We start from the raw sequence: 7,403 nt of genomic DNA on the forward strand, positions 1-7,403 counted from the left end.
GCGGCGGAGCGGGGCGGCGCTGTCCAGGGTGCTGACGGCCCGGCGCTCCGCGGGAGGGCTCGGCCGACCGCCGGCCCCTTCCCGGGGAAAGCTGCTGCTTGGTTCGGTGGCTGCTGTTCTCCTAATTGCCTTTCGAGCTTCTCTGCAGTGCGCTGGGGTCACGGCTGGGTAGTAGCGTGCGTGCCGCTTTTAAAGGACGCTTGAAGGCAAACGTTTCTTACCGCGTTACGTGTGGAAGGTAGTTAGGTCTTTGTTGTTTATGGGTAGACCTGTTGGCAGTGTCCCTCTTCGGGGATAAGTGATGCTTTCCATCTTAAGATCCGGCTCCAGTTGCTCGTAGCTTGGCCAGATAGTAACCATTCAAGTGGAAATTTTCCGTGCTGCTTTAGGCTTGATGGGTTTCTTGACGGGAACATTCTCTCACAGTCATTTCTGATAAGGTCCAGTAATTCATGAGGATGAGAAACTGGCATTGTTTTTTGTGTACGTTAAAAAAATTGTTTTAGGGATGCTATGAAAGACTAACTATTCCTGATATAAATGAGGGTTATGCGTTTTCCTCTGTCATAATCCAGTCCAAATTTGGCCACGCTGTCAACTCTGGAAATCCTTCATTTATACATTGTAAGTAGAGACTTGTGAGAGCTGCGCTACTAAATTTGCTGAATTTGCTTTTGCATTGTCTGTGTTCCAGTCGTGAATCCAGGGTCTGTACAGGGTGTTTTCAACAGCCATTGCTCCTCACTAGTGTGGTGCTGGCAAAAGAAATCAAAAACTGAGAGATTCTCTGCACTTTCTGAGAGCTGCCTGCTGGTGTCCATCTAACGTGGAGTTAGGAACTGCTTAGACTGGAGAAGGCAGCGACAAATAAAAATGGATCGCAGAGGGTAACAAAAGGAGTAGTCCAGGTCCAAAAGAGGACTTCTGGAAGATGGGGAATACGTTATCAGTCTGTTTGTAAAACAAATGAGGGAGTACAATTGTTTTGCATTATTCCTCCTAGACTCTGACATTTGCAGAAGCTTGCTGTCCAAAAGGTATCCTTTAGGAAGAGCCTTCCCTCTTCAGGCTACGATCAAAGCAATGTGTAGTTTCACCCCAAATTTATTTTGCACAGGATTGGTAATGTACTTCTTTTAATTGCCTTATGAGAATCAAGGATGCTCTGCTGTCTGGCTCAGCATTGTCTGCAGCCTTACAGCTTACTCTGAAAGTAGTATCAAGTTCAGAAAATACTTACATAATTAAAATATTTAAATTGAAAACAGAAAATATATTAATAAATCAGAGAATTCTAATTTTTCATGTCTCTTCATGGGAAAGGAGAAAGCAGCTGGAGGTAAAGACAGATGGAAGTCCAGAGCATTTAAATTAGCCTCATTCTCTTTTTGCTGCATGGCATCTCACCTCAGTTCAGAAACACAGCTAACGCCTCACCAGTTGTGATGTAGTTCCATTAGTAAGAGGCACTGTAATTTGCACTTGGTCTTGTTTAAACTTCAGGTGACTTCCATAACATATTTACGCTAAACTTAAAAGTTTCCTATGGTTTTTGAGTATAAGCAAACATAAGTTTAGAGGCAATTGCACAAATGGGATTTCTGTTTGAATTTTCACTTTGGCATTCCAGAAATATTTCAACCTGTCCATCCAGTTGTGGAGTTGTTATGCCATGCCTTTAGTTTTGGTGGGGTGTTTTGTAATAATTCAAGAGTTCTGAATATCTTAACATTTTTTGACATGTGTTCATAGTCAGTATTTTCTATAAGATGAAGAGTCCAATCTCTAATTTGTTTTTTTTGGTGGGGTTGTTCTTAAGAGGTTTTCTTCTCATGGGGTTTGAAAATGTGATCAAAGTAGGCAGAAGAGCTATGTTACTTAAGGAAAAAACATCTCAAAAATACATCTGAAATGTGTGAACTGAACAGGCCTCTCAATGGTGGTGTTAACTCTAAAGCATAAGCATTGCAAATGGTGATGATAGCTATTCTACAGTTGATCTCTTTTTCAGAAATACATGTTTATGTTGTATTCACAGCACAATAATAAGGAAAAAATGTAGATTATGTAATTTATCTTAAATATCAAGTCCTAACTCTAGGTATAGAGGGATTTTTGGCTGTTAGCCTGGGCTATTTGGTTTTTGAAATTGTGTTTACTGAAAGCTATTATAAAGCTGAATCCTTCTATTATTACATACCTTTTAAAATCTATCCTTTGTGAGCTATTTAACGAATGCTTATAAAAGTATTTTCTTGGGTTTTAATGATAAATTCTTTATATATGGTTTTAAATATATTTAAACAACTTGAATGAGAAATCAGTTTAACACTGAGCATTGGGTTGTAATGTGTTGTTTGACACATTTCCCACAGAACAGATGATGAAACTAGTGTATGTGGGCTTTTGTAAGATAAACTGCTTATGGGCAAATCGGGGAAAAAACAGGGAAGTAAGCGTTCATGACAAAGGACTTTCTTGTGGCTCATTCCTTACTTACAAAATTCAGAGCTTGACTAGCTAAATGGTAAGTGATGATTCCTTCCCGGTAATTTCTGAAAATACTTCATTATTGGAAACATTAAGAAGTGATACTGAATTTGTGTAGAGCAATGCCTAGGAAGAACAGTGGAAAGAGTGATAAGAACCTGTCGTGTTCTTTCTGCAGTGCCTGGAGTTGTGGTCCATGTTGTGAGGCCAGTGTCTTGGGCTGGGTTTGCAATGTTTTTTTGTTTTTTTTATTCGGGGGTTGGGGTTTTGGGGGGAGGGGTGGAAGAATCCATTTGCTGCTTCGGTTTACCTATTCATTAAATGTGAATGAAGCTGCCTACATTTGCTACAGAACTTTTTCAGCTGTTAATCTTATATATAAGAATTAAAGTGGAGGAGGGGAAGAGCATGCTGGAAGAATATGTAAGACAGACTGACTAAAAAAGATTAGACCTAGAAATACAGATCTAAATGGTCTAAGTTGTCTGTGTTTAAAAAAAGAAAAAGAAAGAAAAAGGCAAGCCTTGCAGATCAAAGTCCTCTGGCAGGGCAAAAGTAGCTTATTACTTTGGGGGTGATTTTAAAAGAGAAAAAAAAAAAAAACGTAAGTTGTTGATAAACCAATTCAAAATTCATATTTTCCCAGACATAGGTTGTAGAGCAGGTGATATTTCCATTCAGATCCTTACCCCCTTTATTCTGCACTACGCATTTCTTTTCCTCTGTACATCATAGGCTGTTCCTACTTTTGATTAAAAGTGAGGTTCAGTAGGCTGACTAATATGAACAAGGCAAAAAAACTGCAGTATTGTGTGTGCACTGATAAATGGGAAAATGTTGGGCCAACAATATTAATGAAAAGAAACATACAACTGTCTTGTATTACCCCATGTTCCCCTTCAAATTGCTGGGGCAGCCCTCCTGTTCTGCTTCGTATAGGCTCACCTTGATAGGTTCTGCCAGAAGTGTTAGTTTGTCAACAAGACTGAGCACTCTGCATCAAAGGCAGCCTTCCAGCCTTGCTCACAATACTTAAGATAAAAGATATAAACCCAGCTTCTCTGAGACATATGTATATTCCACCTGCCTGTGGTTTCCCTCAGTTCAATCTGAGATTCATTTTCTCAAAATGTTTTGAGAAGTCTTGGCAAAACCATTAACAAAAGCACTTCATAAGGGAATAATGGATGAAAATGCCTAGCTCCTTCCGGGGGAAAAAAAAAAAGCATCCTTACTGACTGATACCTGTGAGGAGTCTCATCCTTAATGTCAAGTCTTCTCAGCTGGACCAGCAGGCTTGAGTACCTCACTTTTGCCACTCGCTGAAGGCAAAGTGCATGCATAACACTGTTACAAATCAGCAAGGGATTTTACTAATAGTGTCATTAAAATTACAGCACATTCTTCGTCATTCTAAACATTTGTGTATCATCCAAGTCTTTGCAGGGTGGCCTCGCTCTCTTTTCCTTGCCTTGTAAACTCTTTGTTACAGGAGTTGTTCATTACTGTGTGAGACAGAGCTTGGCACCTACTCTTTACTCTCAACTGCTCTCTGGGCCAACGTTAATTATTATTTAATAAGCAGGGGTTTTTAGCCACATATTTTATGAAGTGGTGCACTTCCAATGTTTGGTCCGAGCCCATGTGTATTTAATGATACCGGGATGCGTCTGAAGAGCATCCTTCTCAATTCTGTGTGTTTTTCATTGTCAGTGCTTTATTCTAAAATGCAGCTATCCATTGTGAGCCTGCACTCCATGGGTTAAAGTGTATTTTGATATTAGAACAAGCTTTCATTATGTTTTCCCTCTTTCTCCCCTTCTCCCACCCCCCCCAATTTGGAACTTTAAGCTTTCTAGTTAAGCTATTATGGTGGCCATAAACAGGTGCGTGCTTTACAGAGGGTCTCATTCTGTGGTTTCCACTGGCGTCCCTGGCCTTCTGAACTCCCCTTTGCTACCTCCTTCCCCCTCAATAATTTTTTATGAATGATAGCTTTTCAACACCCTGGGAACAGCTTGTTGGGAAAAACACTCTTCATGGGGTGCAGTGAAATCCTACACATTTCTTCAAGGGAGTTTTATGAAAGGAATGGTACTGTGTTGCAGGTATGACGTATGCATGGACCCCCCCCTCCGTGCTTGCTCCCCCACCCCCTGCCTCTGTGATTCACTGTGATAAATTTGCTTTTTAATAATGCCAGTGGACTCTCTCACCACAGGTGCTTCTCAATTAAAATCCACTTTGTTTAAAAACTGGAGGCTTGTTTAACTGAGCCCCTGGTGAGAGTTGTCAGATCCCAGGATAGGTGACAAAAATAGATTGGTGGCCCTCTGGAGTTGCATTGAAAATACCATATCCTGGGGTACCAGAGGGCAGCGGCGCTCTTAAAACAAATCTGCAAGTTTGAGAAGCCCTGGGTGGAATCCCTGGGAGTTGTCGTTTTCAGCGTGGGGCTTTTTTTAATCCATCTTTTAGCATTTTGTTTTGTTCCTCCTACCCTTCTCACACCCCCCACCCTGAAGTACTTTCCCCTTCTTCCTGCTATTGATTTGGCTATTTAGAAAATACAAAGGTAACAGTCTCTCTTTTTTTAGTGTTCTAATGATATTTGCAGGAAATTAATTGGAATGGCAAAGCGGGGCGGGGGGAGGCCTTTTATATGTTTTTAAAAAAAAAACAACAAACACACACCCAAGCTTAAAGTGTTATGATCATGATTTTTTTTTTCCTTTTTTTCTTTTCCCTTTATTTTCTTTTTAAACAGAAAAGAAAATTTACTTTTGGGTGATCTGATCTTTTCCCTGCCCTCTTAGACATGTATTTTTAGCATTTTGAACGCATGTAATGTCCTCAGATATTGCTTACCAAAGCATTTTGAAATAACTATAGAGAGTGGATGGGATGACTCAGGGGACTGGTAATTGAATATGGAGCCTTTTCACCTCGAAGTCACTAGTTTGAATCCAACCCAAGTTGCTAGCGACCTAGTGGTTACCCTCAGATGGCTGTTTAGTGGCCTGTCTGAAGTGAGTTGGTGGTCTCAGTCCAGCTTTTCGCAAACAGCTGTCCACATCACAGAAACCACCATCACAGTTAGTACTAATTAGCAGCCTTGTTGGCAGTATCGGTAAGTGAGGCGAAGGACTGAATTAGCCATCGAGCTGTCTTCTGCTGTTAGAGGTGGTCTCTCCGAAACAGAGCCAAGGCACCCTGCTCTTGGAGCCTTGCAGCAGCAGCAGCTTGGTTTTGACACTGTCTGGATTGTGTGTGCATGTGGATTTTCTCCCGCTGGGGAGACTGCAACTTTTCCTACTCCCACAATATCACGCTGTGAGCCCTGTCCCCGTTTTGGTTTGCTTTTGCTTTGCTCTCTGCAGTTATCAATTCCTGAGTTCAGGGGCATCTCCATACCTGGCAGTTGGACTTTCCCATACAACCTTTATCAGTCAGATTAGTCCCCTAACATGTCTACTAAATCTGCCACAAATAGGATTCTTCACATTTCAGTCCATTTGTTTCATAACGGCAGTCACGCCGGTGGTAGCTGTCAGTTCCAAAAGTTTCCGTACTACACCCATCATTTTGCAGTCCTCTTTCTGAAGTGCTTTTACATTTTCTCTCTGCAAGAAGTTTTGTTCCTTTCTGTAGTCATTTTGAAAGTGTGAGGATAAAATAGATAATTCTGACCTTTTCAAATACCATACAACTGAAAAAAAGAATCTTGCAATAAATATCTTGTAGTTTGGGAGTAGTAGAGTATAACCCTCATGTACTCTGAATGGTGCATTAATGGATTCCAAAGCCCACAGAGGATCCCTCTGCTGGTAGTAAGATTTTGGGTCAATGCGTAAGTCTGTCTGTGGTAATCCGTTTGCAAGATCATGAAAATTTTCACATGTAAAAAGAAGTTGAAGTAAACATGGTTTACAACATTTTAAGCTGTAGGCAATTCTTTCTGAAAATGGGGAATTCAGGATGCATACTCCAAATTCCATTCAGAGGAACAATAGTAACACAATTCTAATCAAAATACAGAGTTTTTCCTCCCAAGTACTAAACTAAGCCCTGTAGGAAGCCATTTCTGGCTTTTTTTCCCCCTGACTTTTAATGTTAACAGTGGTTTCTGCAAAAATAAACATTCCCTCAAAGTATTGGCAGCCCAAATATAAAAGCCAAAACTGAAGGTAACAATAGTGACCTTCTAAGTTTTTCTACTCTAACTTGAGAGAAATAACTAAAGTGAAGAGCACAAATAGAAACAACATGGATTTTTACACTTTTGATTCCTGATACTGGTAAAAGGGTAAGGAAGAATCAGTATAATAAGAGATCCATGTATTGCCTTTTGAGGAGGAGGACAGGGTTGCAGCTTTTGGAATCTGTGGTTTAGGGGTAGCATCATGCTGCACGCTTCCAAGTAACTAGTTAGGTTGACCATTTTGTCATTTCTAGTCACGCACTGATAGATGATTAGGTCAGTCTTCACTGGGACTGCATGCATTTCGTGTATCTTTCTGGAATATGGTATGTTTTTAGCCAGCAGGAGGATATAAGGAGGCAGGCTGGAGAGCAGCGCTCTGGCCGGGAACAGCACAACTGGAGGCAAAGGGAAGCCTAGCTCAGGGATTTCTCTTACATTTTGGACAAGCTCAGGGAATTAAGACTTTTGAGCTGATTGGAAGGGTTTACAAGGAGAATCCCACACTGGCTGGTGTCTTGAGCAGTCCAGAAAAAGAGGCCAGAATGGTTGCTGTTTACAAATTGGAAAAGGGGAATGAAGCCAAGGATGTGTTTGAAGTGATTTGCCTCAGTTGTGAAACAGATGTACAACTCATAAGGAGCTGACAGCGGTAGAGCATTCCCTCTTTAAAGCGCAGGCAGGAAGGACTGTACACAGCACTGCCCTGAAA

The sequence above is a fragment of the Haliaeetus leucocephalus genome, unplaced genomic scaffold (genome assembly GCF_000737465.1).
Source record: "Haliaeetus leucocephalus isolate CR32 unplaced genomic scaffold, Haliaeetus_leucocephalus-4.0 Scaffold473, whole genome shotgun sequence".
NCBI lineage: Eukaryota > Metazoa > Chordata > Aves > Accipitriformes > Accipitridae > Haliaeetus > Haliaeetus leucocephalus.